Source organism: Rhinolophus sinicus, chromosome 4, assembly GCF_057876585.1.
Source record: "Rhinolophus sinicus isolate RSI-liver-muscle chromosome 4, RSI-T2T, whole genome shotgun sequence".
Lineage (NCBI taxonomy): Eukaryota > Metazoa > Chordata > Mammalia > Chiroptera > Rhinolophidae > Rhinolophus > Rhinolophus sinicus.
This window is the reverse complement of record NC_142504.1, coordinates 103,957,745-103,976,346: the sequence shown is the minus strand read 5'-3', so window position 1 is coordinate 103,976,346 and position 18,602 is coordinate 103,957,745. Positions and strand designations below refer to the sequence as shown.

The 18,602-nt window shown below is 41.6% G+C and overlaps 2 long non-coding RNA genes across 2 annotated transcripts in view; one reads left to right on the top strand and one right to left on the bottom strand.

Annotated features, from left to right (window-relative positions):
* Positions 1 to 18,602, top strand: part of LOC148758433 (uncharacterized) — a 150,299-nt gene that overhangs the window by 65,592 nt on the left and 66,105 nt on the right. The window contains exon 2 of the long non-coding RNA XR_016020994.1: positions 1,924 to 1,999. This is a non-coding gene — a long non-coding RNA (uncharacterized LOC148758433). The remainder of the gene's footprint in view (positions 1 to 1,923; positions 2,000 to 18,602) is intronic.
* On the bottom strand, positions 699 to 8,026 carry LOC148758434 (uncharacterized). The gene is made up of 2 exons (XR_016020995.1): positions 7,727 to 8,026; positions 699 to 1,120 (listed from the first exon to the last, which is right to left on the bottom strand). It is a non-coding gene; the product is annotated as an uncharacterized LOC148758434 (long non-coding RNA).

Here is an 18,602-nt window from a genome sequence, read left to right as displayed (position 1 = left end):
GCGTGTTGGGGAGAGGACAGAGAGGAAGCATGAGCAGGAATCACAGAGAGGTGGGCCCAGACAGGGAGACCCTGGAGGAAGCCATTGGTTCTGCATCTTTCCAGCTCCAAGGAAGGCGATATAGTAGGAAAGGGGGATGAAATGTCTTTGCTTCATGAGGCCCGCCTGGCCAGCAGCCCTCCGCAGGGACAGCTACGTGCTCTGCCTGCCCCAGCCAAGGCAGCTCTTCTTTTCTCACATTTTCATTTTTACCTGCAACTATGTAAGTCAATTGTTCCTGACTTGTGATCCGTATACACCTCATATGGGGATCACAGAGATACTTTTAAGGAAGCTATGAAGGTGTAGAGGCCTGGATCTTCTACAGAAATGACTATTTTGACCTGGATGTGTGTTTAAATTTCTTAAGCATATATATAGATCCCTTGAGGAATTAATAAAATAAAATGTATTGCAAGGCATTGCTAAATTCATGGTAATTTTCTGACCATTATTTTCTCAATCTATAGGTACTAAAACACGACTGTTCTCGTTTGGATGTGTGCAGTTTCATTTTTTTTTACTTCCACCGAAGGGATTGTTCAGTCCTTCATACACTCCACTATGGTTATAAAACCTTGGTTTTGTGATTATCGTTCCAAACCCCCAAATTTTCTGGATTACCATTTAGTGAGAACATTCCAATGTCAAGCACATGATACACAAGGAAGAAGATGGTTTTATTCAGGTTATTGCAATAGAGAGAACGTCTCAGGGGGGAAAAATGGATGAGCCGTGTGGTTTTGCAGAAGAAAGTATGCAAGGAAGTCATCCATGAGTCTTCCGGGAGTCAAGCGGAAGGATAGCGTTGTATCTTATCTTAAATATGGAAGAAAATGGTCGTTCTTTACGATTAGCTATTTCCAGAAGCACAAAAGAGTAGGGGGACTTCTCCACCATTACTCTTGCCGGCATTTGGTTCCACAGGTCTGGGATCATTACTCACCCTCTTTTCGGCATTCTCTGCTGAAATGTCTTAAAGGTCCCTCTGTGTCCTTGTTCTCTGCATGTTAGGTCTTTACAAGTCCACCAACATTCTCTCATCACTGCCATGACCCTCTTGGGTGCAGCAGGGGGGAATCTAGATTTGACAGAGAGAGAGAGAGAGAGAGAGAGAGAGAGAGAGAGAGAGAGAGAGAGAGAGAGAGAGAGATCTAATTTAATTCTGGGAGCTACCTTTAAGAAACAGAATGTAAAATCATGACTTTGTTGCGTTAAGTATATTACTGAGTATATTTTCTAGCTGGGAAGAACTTACATTTTGATGAGGCATCAATGAAACTAAACGCTTCACTTAGAATTTCACACTTCTCATGACTAGAAGAACTTTCCATAGGCTAGCATCTGGCTGCATACATTTAAAACCTCTTCCCTCCACTATCCATGTCGTTCTGGTTCTTGGTGCTATAGGATATGTTCATATCATATTGCAACTTCTGGCTCTGCAGCTTTGGGCCATGACTCTGGGTGTTGGCACAGTAGATGCTAGGAGGATTTTTGGCACCCATATGTGTACTTGGATGGCTAGCAAAAACAATTATACACGCAAGTGACTGGGAACCGTGTAAATATATCTGACTAAACTCAAATATAGGTGTATTCTTAACTCAGCTTCCTCTTAGCTGCATCCCAAATATGCCTATGGCTACTCCAACCCCATCTGACACGGGAAAGTGTGTCAGGGTGGCAGTTGGAATGGAAAGAGACAATGGTTAAGAAACCAATTGGTGTTAAGCTTTCTTATTATTACGAATTTTACAAAAACATGGACCCATGTGATCACATTGCCAGGACCCTTCCCGGGCTTTGTACGGGGCATGCAGATGAGAGCCATAAAGTTTAAACTTCCTTAGCTTCATAGTAAGTGCTTTTCTATGTGCACAGGAGACTTCAGATGCCACTGATTCGTGAATGGAGGACTGTGGGGCAATAAGAGAATTATGGGAAGAAGAAAACTCAGGTATTGTCTTCATGTTTTATCTTGCTACATTCATTTTGGAGCTTTACGCTTTCTAATTCTTGATTGACAATTTTCTTAAGAAAACTTGTTAAATGGAATTGTCAAATTCTTGTCAGGTTATGGCATTGGTAAGTAATTTTCTGAATGCTATATATGACATTCATTTTCTGCTTACTTATTTATTCCAAAATGACTTAGTGATTACACAGTACATTGAAGCTACATATATTGCTGTTCTACTGAAGATGCAGATGTGAGAAGATAGGCATGGTTTCAACCCTCATTTAGCTTATCATCTGGTTTCGTGAATATACAATACATAATTATATAATTTGTAGAATATTAAATTATAGTGTATGCTACAAAGAGAAGTACAAATTGCCATGAGAGAGACTAGCAGAGAATTAATTTATATAATCTCAAAAAAAGGTATTTTGGGGATTACAATCCCTGGCCCTTGGTTTTTGTGGAATAAATATTTGTTGAATGACCAATTGGATAAATGGATGATAGAAGGAAATGTAGTCCTTCATGCCAAATTCAGAGACCAGTTTTTCTGAACTTTCTCTGTGTATTTTATACCTAAAAGACAGATATTTCTGTTTTCTTATTCTAAAGATTGAGTTGATCTGGAACAGAGGGTCAACTCTGGAAGAGGAGAAGGTATTAAACACAATTTTGAGAGATAGAATGTTAAGGTTAGTGTCAAGGTGAATCTTTAGCTTCCAGACCAGCTTTGTAAGTGGTATTATAATTCCTAAGAAGCTCAAGTTACCCAAATAGAAATTATTTTACAGGTGAGGAAAGTAGAAACCCAAAGCAGTAAGTACCCTGCCCTACAAGTTTCATTCTACAGTCCAACACTACCTCGTTCCTCCCTCACATAGAACCTCGGTCTGTCCACTGCTGTACCCTGGTTGGACATTAAATTCATGAGTCATTTTTGAGCACCTTCTGCTGTGTATTCAGATACCATAACCATCAAATGGCCCCTCAAGCAGTTCACAGGTGGCAAGAAAGACTATCCCACAAACAATTAAAATACAATGTGAAAAGTATTTCACAAGACAAGGTGCTGTAGAAAAACAGAAGAATAAATACTAGTAGGTGAGAGAGATGGTCATAAGGAGATATAGGTGTGTTGTCCGATACAGTACTCATTAGCCAAGGGTGGCTATTTAAAGTTAATTTAATAAAAATTAAATGAAGCTAGAAATTCAGTTCCTCTGTTGCATTAGTCAAATTTAAGTGCTCCTCAGCCACACGTGGCTACTGGCTACCGTACTGGAGAGTGCAGATGGGCAGTGCTTTCATCGTCACAGAAGGTTCTATTGGGCGGTGCAGGTGGGAGCTGCTGTTCTGATGCTGTGGTCAGTCCAAGGAGGCCCAGGATAAACTCCTGAGGTGACAGAACAGTTATCTGATTCTGGAGAGGAATCCTCTTTGACAACCTGTGTGTATCGGTCAGTAGATAAAAACCACACTAGTTATTTTTAACAGAGGAATTAAATATGAAGAATTGTTCACTAGATATGAGAGAAGTGAAATGGCAAAAAGGGAACTAAAATATCATTCCTAGGGCTTGGGAAACAAAGTGTAAGAAGGTTGGAGATGGGAGGCGTGGAGCTGAAATTAAGACTTTACCGTTGTTGTTTTTAAGTTAAGACTTTTGAGGAGAGGGCACCAGCTGGCTGGTTCTAGTGTCTTTGAACTTGGACGGGCTGTCCTGTGGGGCTGGGACACAGACCTCTGTGGAAGGGAGGCTGCTCAGTTGGTGCTGGCATCTCTGAGCTGGGAAGAGGGATCCATGAAGCTAAGACACAGAGGGGAGGGAGCTGCTGATGGCTGCCTTCGTCTGATGTCTCTGAGAGGACATGATAAAGCTGTTTCTGGGAGTGCTGAAGAGCTGAACTCAACTGCAGGTACTGGAATAAACTGCCACGCCTGAGGTAGAAAGTGTGGCTGGGGTCATGCTCATACAAACAGGAAAGAAGCAGGAAGAACACAGTAGGCAAACACAAAAGAGTAAAGCCCCTACCCTCCTTCTGCCAGTCTTCTAGCATCCCGTTAGCAAAGCCTGGCAGGGAGCCAGTGGGCAAAGGAGAAATGCAGTTTGCAGAGCCCCAGCCCCAAAATCATGAAGCAGAATATGGGGCTGGAGGGTGGGTGTTGTGTAATAACACATTTGACTGGGTTAGTCCCTGGCTCCTGGGAGAATGACTTCAAATCCTTGGAATTTCCCAACTAATAGGATTGCCTTTGTTATTCAAGAGCTCCTTGGATCACACCTGAATTTACAATATTGATGATAATTCAGATGGAAACTGGGCACCAGAAAGACCAACCATGTGATTAAAGGGCTGAGGCTTTGAGACAGTCTGATCTTTGGTGAGTTTAATCATGTGGCCAGTGATTTAATCGAATAGGTCTGCATAATGAAACCCCAATGAAACCTGGACACCAAAGCTCTGTAGGGGTTTCTGGGTGGTGAATACATCAATGTGCCTGGATGGTGATGTGTCCTGATTGGGGAATGGGCACAAAATCTGTGTCTAGGACCTACACAGACCTTACCCTATGTCTCCTCCTTTGGCTAATCCTGATTTGAATCCTTTATAGTAAAACTGTAATCATAACTATAGTGCTTCCCTGAGTTCCGTGTCATTCTAGCAAATCATTGAACCTGACAGGGGGTTGTGGGACCCCTCGGACTTGCAGCCAGTTGGTCTCAGTACCCTTAAACTTGCAACTGGCATCTGAAGTGAGGACAGTTTTGTTGGGGACTGTGCCCTCAAACCTGTGGAGTCTGCCTCTAACTTGGGTTGTTAGCATCAGAATTGAATTGCACCGCAGCGTTCCAGGGGGATGATGGGAGATGTGGATTTGAAGCTCTGAAGCAATTGCTTAATACATTGGCCCAGTCTGTCAACAGTGATTCCTGTGGAGTGGTAATATTCTGATAATTTATTCCTGTGTAGCAAACTGCCCCAAAACTTATACTCATGGATTTTGTACATCAGAAATGCAAGAAAGATTCTTTTCTGCTCCATGATATGTGGGGTCGCAGCTGGGGTGACAATACAAATCCATAAGGCACAAAGTTTACCTGTACGCTACAATTAAGAGTGCCTTTTCAGATTTTTTTATTACAAAATTCTGGGTCAATTCTTCCAAATTGAGCTTTTCTCTTTTTCTGCTTGCCCCTAACTTACTGGTGCTCTTTGCCTGAGTTAGCATGGTCCTTGGACAGTCCAGCTCTGCATGTCAGCCATGGTCTGCTGGTTGCAGTGCAGCCAGCCAGGTTGAGGGGCTCAGAATCCTAGAGCTGAATTGTTGGCATCTATGATATTGATGACAGTAGTATGACAGTCTATATGAGAGTAATAGCTCTACAAGCGAGGCCCAAGATGCAGAAGCAGAGCACTCGAGAGTATAAATTATATAGAGAGCAAGGAATTTGGAGCCGCACTGAGTATGTATTCCAGCTTTACCACTGACTAGCTTTGTGACCTTGGCTAAGATACACAACCTCCCCATGCCTCAATTTCTCCATCTGTAGAATGGGATGAATAATAGTATCTAGCTCCTGATTTGTTATAAGGACTAAGGGATAAGTGTGTATAAAGTAATTAGCACACTGCCTGGCATATAGAAAGCACTCAATAAACAGTCCTCTGCCATCTTCTCTTCTCCTAGAACTCAACCATTCCTAAGGCTTTAAAGTACTCTTGGCATGTGGATGACTCCCAAATATTCACCCCCGGCTCTGACTCTTCTCTGAGTCCCAAGCCTAAACATCCGCGGTTTACTCAACATCTCTGAATTTCATGATGATCTTAAAAGGTTGATAAAATGAGATAATGGTGTAGAGAAAGAATGATGGGTTATGACCACCATTCTCATCTGACTTTGTCACTAACCAGTTGTGTGACTTTGGTCATCGCAATTTTGTCACCTCGATTGGATGGTTTATGCACTCCCTTCCAGTTCTGCCTTTCTAGAGGTGAAAGCGATTTGCAAACAATGAAAGGAATAATATGCTTTCAAGCATTTGTTACTTTTTCTTCTGCCCCATCATCTCTGCATGGTGGTCCCTTGGTGCTCTGAGTCCTAACTAGCGTTGTCCAGTTGGTGAGTTCTGTGGTGGTGGCTCCTGATGCAGCTGGAAGAGCTCAAGCTCTGTAGTTAGACTGGGTTTGAGTTCTAGTTCTACCACCTCTCTGGCCAGCAAAGTTATTTAACCTTTTAACCCTCTATTTCCTCATTTAAAATAACCTTATGTTATTTGGGATGCATTTGGCTACAAATAATTGACTAGCTGACTGGAAGTGGCTTAAAGGATAAGAATATGTATCTCACCACCACGCGTGACAAAAAAGCCTGTGTGCAAGTAGCTCCAGGGTTGGTTCTAAGCTTTTTCATCGTGGTCACAAGATGATGGCTCTAGAATGCATGGAAGCATGGAAAGGGGCTTCTCCTTGTATGTTTCTTCTGCAAGGCAGGAAAATCTTTCCAAAATGCACTACCAATCAGTTTGTTCTATGTATCTATGAGTCTGTTTCTGTTTTGTGTTGCTTGTTCATTTTCCTTCTTTTTTAGATTCCATATATGATTGAAATCATATGGTATCTGTCTTTCTCTGTTTGGCTTATTTCACTTTGCATAATACCCTCTAGTTCCCTCCATGTTATTGCAAATGGCAAGATTTCATTATTTTTTATCGTTGAGTAATATTCCATTGTCTATGTATAATCTCATCTTCTCATAGATACAGAGAACAAACTGATGGTTGCCAGAAGGGATAGGGTGGGGTAGAGGTGAAAAAGGTGAAGGGGAATAAGAGGTACAAACTTCCAATTATAAAATCAATAAGTCACAGGGATGTGATGGTACAGCATTGGGAATATAGCAAATAATATAATAACTTTGTACAATGACAGATGGTTGCTAGACTTATCTTGGTGATCAATCACATCGTAAGCTATGTAAACGTCAAACCACTGTTGTATACATGAAACTAATATAATATTGTATGTCAACTATAATTTGAAAAATCTCCTGAGTAATTAAAAGCAGAATAAGAAAAACTAGAGAAGCAACAACAAAAAAAAGACACCAGCAAAATTTTTCTCAGATTCCACTGGACAGAATTGGGTTCCACGTTCATGCAAGGAACACTGGGAAAGCCAGCACATGGCATTTGTCGCCTCTGTGAATTGGAGGTGAGCCTTGCCCACAAGAAGGGAGAAGAGCAGTGACTTTTGAGCCAGCAACCAATGCTGTTTGTGAGAAATACCTAGCTCAGAGGAGCTATATATTTAATTTGTTTAAGTTAATTATTATGCTTATGAAATGCCTAGATAGTGGTAGTTATATTACAACTGTGTGTGATCAACCCATTTACTTCTCAGAACTCCATGAGGGAGGTACTGTTATCATCCTCATTTTACAGATAAGGAAACCGAGGCACTGAGAGATTAAAATCACCAGCTAAGGATGCATAGCTTGGAAATGGTAGAGGCAGGAGTCAAATCTGGCTCCAGAGCCTGTGCTCTCAGCCCCTGCACCACTGTCTCTCCAAAATGTGTGTTAAATCATCGCACATAGCAGGCTGCCTGGGAAAGCTGGTTCCTCCTTCTTCCTCTGATTCTGTCACATGGGCATAGGGATGCCGGGTGGAAGGGACAGTAGTAAAGCAGAACATCCCACTTTAAGTGCCCCACTTACCGTATCCATTCCAGTTTTCTGTGTTTAGTTTTCATCCTCTGGTGGGTTCCTATCAGGTTCAAAAGAACTTGTGAAATCTGTTTCGAAGTTCTCTTCCTTACTTATTTTACTTCAGTTATGTATGGGAAGGATGACTGTTTTATACTCCTGAATTTTTGAAAGCCCAGACCAACGGAGAATAAATATTTTCTGTTTCTCAGGATAAATAAAAATAGGTTGACAGAGAGACCCAGGAGACTTGTCTTGTGGGGAGTTGCCTTTAGCGTTCTCTTTTCTTACAAAGAGGCAGCTTGGAGGGTATGAAAACTCCACAGTGGCTTTGTCTTATGGTGAAGTCACTTTGCATTGTTAATTAACCTGATTGGGATGACATTCAAGAAGGATGGGTCATGGCTTGTGCTGTGGCATCCACACTGTGATAGAGGCAGCATTGGGGTTGTTTTGGAAGACCCCCTATGAAAATAGGACTTGGAGGAAGTGAGCCAAACATTTGTGGCACAAACCAGTGATTCAAGAAGGAACAGGAAAGGCCTATCACAAGTTTCCTAGCTTGGGACACTGAAAACATAAAAACAAGGTCACATGTCTACACAATGAAGAAAGGAACCTCTGGAAAAGGAGGAAATAATACAGCCAAATATAACTCCACATAAAGATGGTCAGAAAAACATCCTTGCTGGTTTGACAACTAACCAAGAATAACATATGAGTTCATCGAGCTCCAAAAGGGGGGAAAGGATAGAAGCATTAGCCAACTAATTTAAAAATCAAGAAATGCATTTCTCATCTTCATGCAGAGAACGTTCCGGAGCAGATTTTTATAGAGTAGAGCTAGCCCCCTAAAGTGGGGGTTTCCTGTAGAGATGAAGCAGCTGCACCTTTGATGACTCCTTAGATATTAGCAAAACACTTGCTAAATATAGATGAACGTCAACAAGTCATAAATAAGGGAACAGGAGTGGGAAACTCCATACAAAAGACTAGTGGGCAAGAACAAAGACATCCTTTTCTGCCAAGGCAATTATCACGTGTAGCATTGAAGCATTAATCACTGAGTCATTTACAAGTTCAAATGCCAAATAAGAATAAAAGTCCCATGCAGGAAACTGTCACATATCAGAGCACTGGAGGCAAACTATTACCCAGTATCTGTCCCCAGCCCTTTATTCCATGGAGTGGAAAGAAAGCCTGGCATTGGCGGGGACTCTGAAGATGTTACAATGGCCAGGTGGCAAAGAGCTCTCAGGCTGCCAGGCCGGTGTTTTACCTACATTAATTCTTTCTCTGTTGAAGTCTCGTTTACAGTAAGGGAAGCTATATCTGTATCTTGATTACCCTCAGGGATGTAGGATACCGGCTACCTAGACCTTGAGGGTAAGCAGGTTGAACCACATCAATCTGGACCATGCTGGGTCGGATAAGTGTTGTTTTCTCAAAACAAGCCAAACATGTGCTGATCAATTTCTGCTCGTCCTTCCTGCCCAGGTTAAATCCATTTGCACTCTGAACAGTCTGTACTTACTAAGTGCCATGTGTACCTGGTGTGGAGCTTGGCTCTATCGCTAACACGCCAAACCAGATGATCATGGCCCCGCTTCTAGTACATCCTGCTGTCAGGAGGCTTTGCCGTGAGCAGAGGGAGAGCTGGTGAAACTACTACAAGTCCAGGTAATTCCTGCTGACCACCGAAAGCATCTCACCTTGACATCCTAAAGAACACTGGTGCCCAACCCCCAAAATATACCCTACAATTCCTGAATTGAAACCTATCAAATCGTGCTTAAAGGATCTGTAGAAACAAATAACTTTTTTTTAGAGACTTTACATAAAAATATATCTTCACATCATTTGGTAAATCCTCAATCTGGTGCTGTATACATCAGTGACCAAGTTATGAAAATAAAGCAGTTGAGCCAGGGTCAGGTTAGCTAGTGAAGGAGGACCCCCACCCCCTTATTTATTTATTTATGTATTTATTTATTTATGTATTTATTTATTTATTGCTCTATGGGGATTTTGCAAGTCCTGGTGATTTTTGAATCACTGATTCTTCATTCAAGTCGATTCCTTCATGAGTCTCATACCACTTGTGCAAGACCCCCTGGGCCACACCACATACTCTTTGTTAACCAGAAATTTTGGTAAAAAGCCTGTTCTATCCTCTTAGGACTACGGATGGCAAAATGTCCCCCTACTCATTGTTTTCTGAGTCGAAACTCAATCAGATGTGCCTCTTTCAGTCCCGATTCCTACCACCAACCACCCAATAGTGGGTCCGGTGCTGGCGTTTGTTAAATGAATCATGTGTATTGAATGGATATGGTACAAGGAGCTGAGAGGATCTATGGAGCCTTTTCTGTGCAAGGTTGACAATTATCTGTCCTGATATAGGGGTGCGGAGATAGCCCAATTAGATGTAAGATGAATACAAATTGGTGGCTGTGAATTCTATCAGTCTTTAGGTTAAGGATGAGGTTAAGATGTATTTTTTTTTTCTGCCTTCAGCGAAGAAACACTCTGGCCCTCCAAACTTGGAAGTGGCTGGTGTGAACTTGTTCTCCTTCTCACTGCTGACTGTCCATGTGGTCCCTGGTGGTGGTGCTGAGCTTTATTTGCAGGTGCTGTGGCTGGGGTTGTAGCAGCCACAGCACCACAGACACTGTGGCAGACACTACCTGTGTTTATCTTGGCCGAACAATTTGAGCTCTGCTGGAAGCTTCCTGAAGTCAGGGTTGGTCAGAGGGTCCTTAATAGTCGAGGTTTAATGCATTTCTCTCTGTGAGTGTTTTGAACCGAACACACAAAAAGTTAAGCACACATTTACGAATGTCTTGGTTCAAACTGAACCATCTATTTCTTCCTCCCCCAGCTTCTGCTTTCCCGCCCACAAGAGAGGCTCTCAGGTATCACTTTTTGTGGGCAGTCATTTCCAGCCTCTAGGGAGTGTGACATTTGCTTTCTGTGTTCTGGGACCTTTGCTTCCCCACCTCCCCCTTCAACTGCTAGGAATACCCATTGAAACCTGATTTTATGTAGACATGTTGCATTCTCTTGTATGACTATGTTAAAATGTATTCATACATTCTGTTTATGGATGTTTGGGTTGCTTTGTTTTGAAGAACAATGCTGCTATGAATATTCTTATACGTGTCACCTGGTAAACATGTACATGAGTTTCTCTTGGCTGTGCACCTGGAAGTGAAGCTTCTGGGTTGAAGGGTGTGTACACATGCAATTCTGCTGGGCGGTGCTAAACAGCATCCTCAAGTGAGAGTAACAAAGCAGTGGCTTGCTCCCACCAGCAGTGTATGGGGGTGCCCGTTATTGTTTATCTTTATTCCACATCTTACTAAAACTTGATATCATCTGACTTTTAAATGTTTGCCTACCAGGTGGGAGTGAATGGTGTCTCACTGTGGTTTTCTTACGCATTTTCCTGATTATTAATGAATGTTTCCCCCTATGTAATGGGCGTTTAGCTTGCCTCATCTATGAAATGCCTCTTCCTCTCTTTTGCCCATGGATTATGTGTCCCTTCTTGGGTGGTTTGTCTTTTTCTTATTGACATAGAAGTTCTTTACTTTCTGGATATTAATCCTTTGTTATTTCTAGGTATTGCAGATCTCTTCTCGCAGTTTGCAGCTTGTCTGTTTACTGTCTTTTTTGTATCTTCTGAAAAATGGACAGGAATGTGGTTGAAGCGATCACTATTTTTTCTTTATAGTTTGTTCTTTGTGTGATTTGTTTAATAATCATTCCCTATCCTGAGGTCAAAAACATGTGTTTCTCTTTTTTCTAAAAATAGTAAAATTTCCCCTTCCATTGTCATTGATCTAGCTGGAATTTATTTTAGCAAATGGTGTGAGGGGTAGATTCATTGTCTTTCTTTCTTTTTCTTCCATATTGCTAACCTTTGGTCCCAACACCATTATTGAAGAGTTCTTCTTTTTTCACATACTTGTAATGTCATTTCTTCCATATATGTGTGGGTCTCCTAAGGTCTCTCTATTCTGTTCCACAGACTATTCGTCTGTCTCTGCATCAATTCCACTGTTTTATTTTCTATGGTTTTATAATTGTTCTTGTCTGGTGGGGCACATTATAGTTTTTAAAGTCTGATTGGAATCTGAATTAGTCAGGATTAGGCTGACAGATAAACAGAAGACTTCCTTTAAATTCGAAAAATCTCAGGAATGTCAGTTCTAAATCGTGCTGGCATTGAGAATTATAAGAAAATGAAATGATTTTTAAAAAGTCTTTCCCTTTAATATCCGTACTCAAACCAAATGTACTTTCTTTGGCAAATATCTAACAGAAAGCTAGAATACACTTTGCTGCAGACTAGTGGTGATTACCTGTTTTCTTCTTTGCAGAAGTGTGAAGATACATTTGGGTTCTCTTCTTATAGGAACCAGAAATCAGCAGTTGAAATGTTAAGCGTTGAGGACATACACATTTGTACTTTCATGGACTTCTACTCACAAGGCCATTCATTTCACTCTCCCCTTCCATTCACTTAAGTTCTAAAAGGCCCACCTGAGTGAGAAAATCCTGCCTTTACAGAGAGCTCTAGTTCACGCAATTTGATCCCATTTTAATGGGGGGAAAAATTACAGAATAGATAATAAAGTTCTCCTGAAGATGCCTTCTTTAGAGTTATCTAAAGTTTATCAGCAAAATAACTTTGACTAAGTTAAATGGCGATGTGTCACACACCCAAAACGTGTGAAGCCATTTGAAAAAATATTTTAAATATGCCATGGATTTGTAAATTAATGCAGGGCTCACTGTGCTTGAATTTCCATTTCTAAACTGCTTCATTTGCATGCAAAGAGTGGGCAATTTCTGTGTGTGTGAAAATTTAGCCTTAAGAAATGAAAATCAAAAACTCAGCAACTTGAAAAGAGCTGTTAGGCATAGAAATTGTTTAATCGGTTTCCAGCAGGGCCAATGGTGTTGGCATTTTGAAATACCAGATTGGATTGGCATCCTAGAAAAAAAAATCCTCAGCTCAGAAAAAGTCGCCTAAAAAAGCCACCATCTACAAAGTGGTGAAGGAAGATAGCCGAGATATGACAAATGCCAATGAAACAAATTCTGCGATCGAGAGAGAGCCTGAAGTGTGAAATGAACAAATGTTAAATGTGATAAAATTTCTGTCAGTGCTACCCCAATCATCTATTCTGACAAATACAATGCTTGATCAGAAAATCAGGTGTTTTTGTGTCAGGGATTTGTTTCTTGTGGAGGTTCTAAGAGGACCCAGCATTGGGTGTATTTTCAAGTCAATATTCTCACTTTAGAGTGTATTAAGAAGGGGCCTAATAATTTACTCTGTAACAAGGTTGAGATCCTCAACTTAGATTTTCATTCCAGGGTTTTTAAAATGCAAGTTTAAAATAAGATTTCACTTAAACACAGCTCTACATATTGTGATGCTTTTGAAGCTCAGACTTTGAAAACTAGATCAGAATACCATGCTTTGTTAGAGACCGTATTACTTTATCTACTGTACCCCAAATGAAAGCTGCAAAGTTAGAACTATCTGTATAAAATAATGATGATAATGAAGAGGATAATAAATCATAATAGTAATTTAGCAATCCAATAATAATAATAGATACTGTTTATTCGTTTACCACACACACATTTTTGGGTACCTGCTTTGTGATGGGTACTACCCTAGGTGCTGGGGAAGCAAAAATGAATAAGAAACACACCTTGTGCCCTCAGGAAGTTTAGCCTTTCCAGTGAGTCGCTCTTTTGAAGGGTTTTAAGAAGCAAGTTGTCTCACCTAGTTATCTAGTTTTCTCATAAAGAACCTGTTAAATACAAAAGGTCCAGATAACAAGAAAGGTGATTCTGTCTTTTCCTATTTTCCCTGTATTCCAAGTCCATGGAAGAGTAAAGAGCTCAAGGAACGTGATGCTGTCTTACAGTCTTTGAGCCGGCTGCTTTGCTCACACTGGTTCTCCTCCAAGCAGGAGAGTAGAGAGAACGGAGTGTTAACAATTCTGGCTTCCCTTCCCAGGGCTGGGCATGGACGTCTTGGGTAAGAATAACAGGGTACCATACCTTCTTCAGGCTGGGATCATTTTTATTTGCGTTATTGCTCAAAAAGAGCCAACCTCATGGCCCAACCTTTTCAAACATGTATCCTAAGTTCTCAACACACTGCTCATCATATACCAGTGTTTATTGATTGAATAAATGACAATGCAGGGATGACAGGCATGGGACCAGAGCATCTCAGAAAATATTTCTGTGTGATAAAGTACTGGAGTATATTTCAAAATAAGAGCATCAAACAGCGAATGCTAATTTATGCCTACTATGAATGTATTCAAAACTAATTCTAGAATATGCTTACAGGAAAGTGGAAGAAAAGAATTGTAGATTTGGGGAAGGAAACATTGCAAGAATGGGCTCTTTGTAGAGATTCTCAGGCATTGCCTTTTCTCTTTATGTGGATAACCTGTTGACTGAGGCATATATAGTGTATATGGTTCAGGCAGAACTTGAAGGGCTAAGATTTGGGTTCTGTTTGAATCCTTATCAATTTGCTACTGAGTGTGAAGAGTCTTGCAATTTACCAACGCATGGCGGATACAAAATAATGAGATCTAGGGACATCTGTCTGCTACCTGAGCTCATTGTCTGAGTTCTGTCATCAGGGAAGGAGGTCATGGGCTGTGTCTGTGTAGCCTGTGGGACGTGCTGGTGTCTGATAGCTAAGAGTTGAGAGAAACAGTGTAAGAGACAGACTAGGTAGTGAGTTGGATCATGGGCTATGGAGACAGAAGACCCAACACTGAATTCTGGATCTGCTGCTTATCAGCTGTATGGCCTTGGGTAAGCTCCTTAACTCTCTGCTTCACAGTTGAGTTATCTGTAATTTCACCTACCTCACAGAATTGTTATGAGAATGACGTGGGCAAAGGACTTAGCACCAAGCTGGGCATGTGTGTTAAAGGATTAAGAAGCAGGGCCCTCCTTTACTGTTTTAGAGCCTGTAGGTGCAGAGTGAAGGGTCCTGTGCAGCGACACGCTGATGAGGCTTTGAGCTCTCTTTGGGAACGAGCACCGTTCTGAGAGGCAGGAGGCCATGTTTGTGGACAATGGCTCTAGGATTAACTTGCTAAGTGTTTGTGACGAAATTCCCATTTCTGGGTCTCAGTTTCCTTCAAGTATAAGATGGGGATCAGGGCTGAGGGTCTCCAAGTTCCATTTAGCTCTGACCTTCTGATTTAATGGGGGGCTTTTTGTTGTGGACAGTTGATGGCATGGGTTCTGGAATGTCTTCAGGGGCCACTCCCATCACACTCGTTGAAAAAACTGGAGACTTCCTGTGCTTTCACTAATGGCAGTGTTTGCTGCTCTCCATATGAAGGTGGAATATAATTGAGGGACTTGTGTCCTCCCTCTGGTACATATGCCATTATTATTATTATTATTATTATTATTATTATTAAAAGTAGCCACTGAAATAAGTTAGATGCCTCTTTGTTAAAACAGCTAGTTGCTTCATCCAAAAGGGACCCCTGGGTCTGAAATCCTAGCTTCTGTCCCAGTCTGTCAAGGCTTGATTTTACATTCAAACTTGATTTTATATCAATAGGATAGCCAGAAACGCTCTTAGGTAAACTTTGTACTTATTTAGTTTCAATAAAAACAAGGCAAGTGCATATTAGCATGTTAACAATAAATAAATTAGAGCTTGAGATTGCTATAACAATATACACTGTTAGAAGAATTGAGGAACACAATCTAAAAATAAAGGCAAAACCATAAACACACTCTCCTTTCTCTCTGGAAATCCAAAACACACCAATGATTTTATGACAAAGCCGGAATAATGAAAGGAACTGAAAACTTTTCTTCCCACCTCATAGTGGGAAGGTAGTTGTGTGGATTTGGATGAGGAACAGTTGTAGCCAAAACAATAAACTTGCCTGAAAGGCTTGATTATTAGTTCCACTTAAAAAAAGCAACAAACAGCAAGGACAAATGTAAAACTGATGTTAGGAGATTTGAAAAAACGGCAACCTAAGAAAACTCATCATGTGCAAAATACTGTTCCAATCAACAGAATTGTTTCCTTGAGAAATACTGTCGGGTCCTCCCCATCCTCTGTCCTGACACAGCCTGGAAATTATTCTTTCTTCCTGTGGGACATAGAGCTGTTCAAAGGCTTCATGAGGTCTGTTATGCCCTACAAAATTCTGAGTGTCATTGTGGAATAATCAGCCTCAGATTTAACGTTACAATTTTTCCAAGGCCTGTTGCAGTTAGGGGACATTGGGGGCCAGTGACCATGAAAGGTGTGTGTGCTGAGACAAGATATACCCTCTATTGTGGGAACCCATCGAAGGGGCATGGCTGATGGCCCAGGCCAGCCGCTCCCATTGGCTCATCAGACCTTTGGAACTCTGGGAACTCCACACACTTGGCTTTAGGGACAACATAGGGGGGCAAGTATTAACCTGTGTTCTGAGTTTCTTTAAATTTCTTCATGGTGATGTATCCTGAGGCTTGTATGTCTAAGAAACAAACTGACAAATACGCAAACAGCAGTAAGTAAAATTATTCCACGGAAGTGAAATGATCCGCATCCCGAAAATAAATAATTTACAGGAGAAAATGGATCCAGAACAGAGACAATGCAAGTATTTTCCTGTTTAGAAATTTGGGTATGTGTGTATGTGTTTGCATGCACATGTGCACGCTGAGTTTTAACTTCCCTGTCTGATTTTGCGGTGAATCTGATAATGGCGTTTCTCCTCTAACAACCTTGATGAGTTGCCTCTTTCCTGTGTGGGCTTCTCCCCACCCCTACTCACTGGGCTCTGGCTCCACCTCGGGAGGAGTTTTAGAAAACGATTGCACTCAATTAAGGCCCACGGAAGGGTACTTGGGTATAACAATAGAGTCCCCATATCCTGCAGTGAGGTGGTGTTGAGCAAAAAAGTAGAAGCAAATTAGTAATACAAACATGTTCCTATGGTTAACAACAACAACAAAAAAATCTACGGACCTAGGCTCAGGCCAACAGGACTCGGGAGACAGGCAGGTACATTTGGGCCGGAGCTAATTAAAGAGAAATGGACCTGCGGGATGGCAAGGCAAAACGGTTGTACGTCCACAGGGCTTTGTAGCCGGCTGGGAGCATTTGGAGCCTGATCACAGCGACTCAGAGCTGGAAGGGAGGTTACAGATCACCAAGCTCAAGCCTTGATATTGCAGGTGAGGAAACCAAGTCCGGGTGCTCTGCCAAGGTCCTGGCTAAATCAGAGCAGAAGCAGGGAGGCCCAGGACTCGCTACTCTCAGTCTGAGGGCTCCCCAGCTTTGTGTGGTGACCTGCTCACTGAAATTTCACTAGGAAGTGATAAAGGAAATATAGGAAACCAGATTTTACAAATAAAAAAAGTGATAAGGGAGTACCAGAGAACAAAGGTTATAGTATAAAGCAAGAGTGTCTCAGTGCTAGCTACACTTTAGAGCTACCTCGGCAGCTTAAAAATTGATAGAATGATGGACTATATCAATGTGTTGCACACCTGGAACTAATATTATATATCAACTATACTTTAGTGAAAATAAATAATAAAAATACAATGACAGGCCTGCATATCAGACTAGTTGAGTTAGAATCAATGGGAACGAGGCTCTGATACTGATTGTTAAGGAAGTTCCCAGATGGTTATAATATGCAGTTAGAGTTGGCGTAACAGATCTGAATTTGAATCTTCCTGTTAGCTGTATGACTTGAGCCAAGTTACTTAACCTGTCTGAGCTTTGGTTTGCTCCTGTGTGAACTGGAGCGGGTACTGCCTGCCTCCTCACATCGCTGTGGGATTAGATGATAAGCATATGTCCTGCCTGCACAGAGTGGGTATGTATCCTTCCAGATTTGTTTCCTTTATGGGGACCTGAATCTCAGTGATTATAATTAGGGACTCAGTTTTTATTTTGTAAGCTATTGTTGAGTTTCCTTTCCTAGTGTGTGTGGGGACAGAGCCCCAGAAAGTAGTTTACAGGCTCTCGGCCTCACGTGGAGGGGTGCTGGCTCGGGTAGTAGATGGTCATCAGCTGTGGCTGATTGGCCATCAGTTGTAGCCATTGAGCCCTTGGCCACTAATATAACTGCTGCGGCTATGAAGGAGAGCAGAGGAGAGTTGTTGGTCGGTTGCAGAAAATGGACAGCAGGTCGCACGTCCAGTGAGCCCAGCCTCCAGTGAGACCGTAGTGGTATGACTCCCCTACCTATGGCTCCGTGGGTGTTCCTTTTTGGCCTCACCATGTCCTGCGTTCTTGTGTGGGGAGCGGGAGCAGAGACCCCGCAGGCCGCCCCGCACGACAGTGTGTTTCTAACTCCCTGAGCATATTCTCAACAATTCTTACTGAAAATCCAGGAATTGTTCTCAATTTTCCAAATAAAGTGATGGGGAAGGGTATGTAGTCATCGAGAATGTGATACTTAATTTACTGACAAGGCTACTTCTCTGGGATTCTGGTGGGCTGCCTGAAGGAGGTGAGCCTGCCTCCTGGCTCATGTTAGAGGGTAGTGCAGGGCTTTCCAGAATGAAATCACATAGCAGTTGATACACATATACAACTTAAATGGCATGGAGTCACATATTGAGAAAACCATTGCCTTTTCCATTCTCTTTCAATGCTTCTTGAGCTATCAAAGATGTTTAACTTGCTAATATTACTAAACAGAAGTGTCCTCAGAGCCTTCTTACTTAGAACTTAACGTTGTTTCTCTTTAATTATGTTTATGTTTATGGTTGTTTTTTGTTTATAGTGATACAGGTTTTCCATTTTTAACAGTAAACTTATGATAAGAAAAAAAATGTGCTGACTTAAAGCATA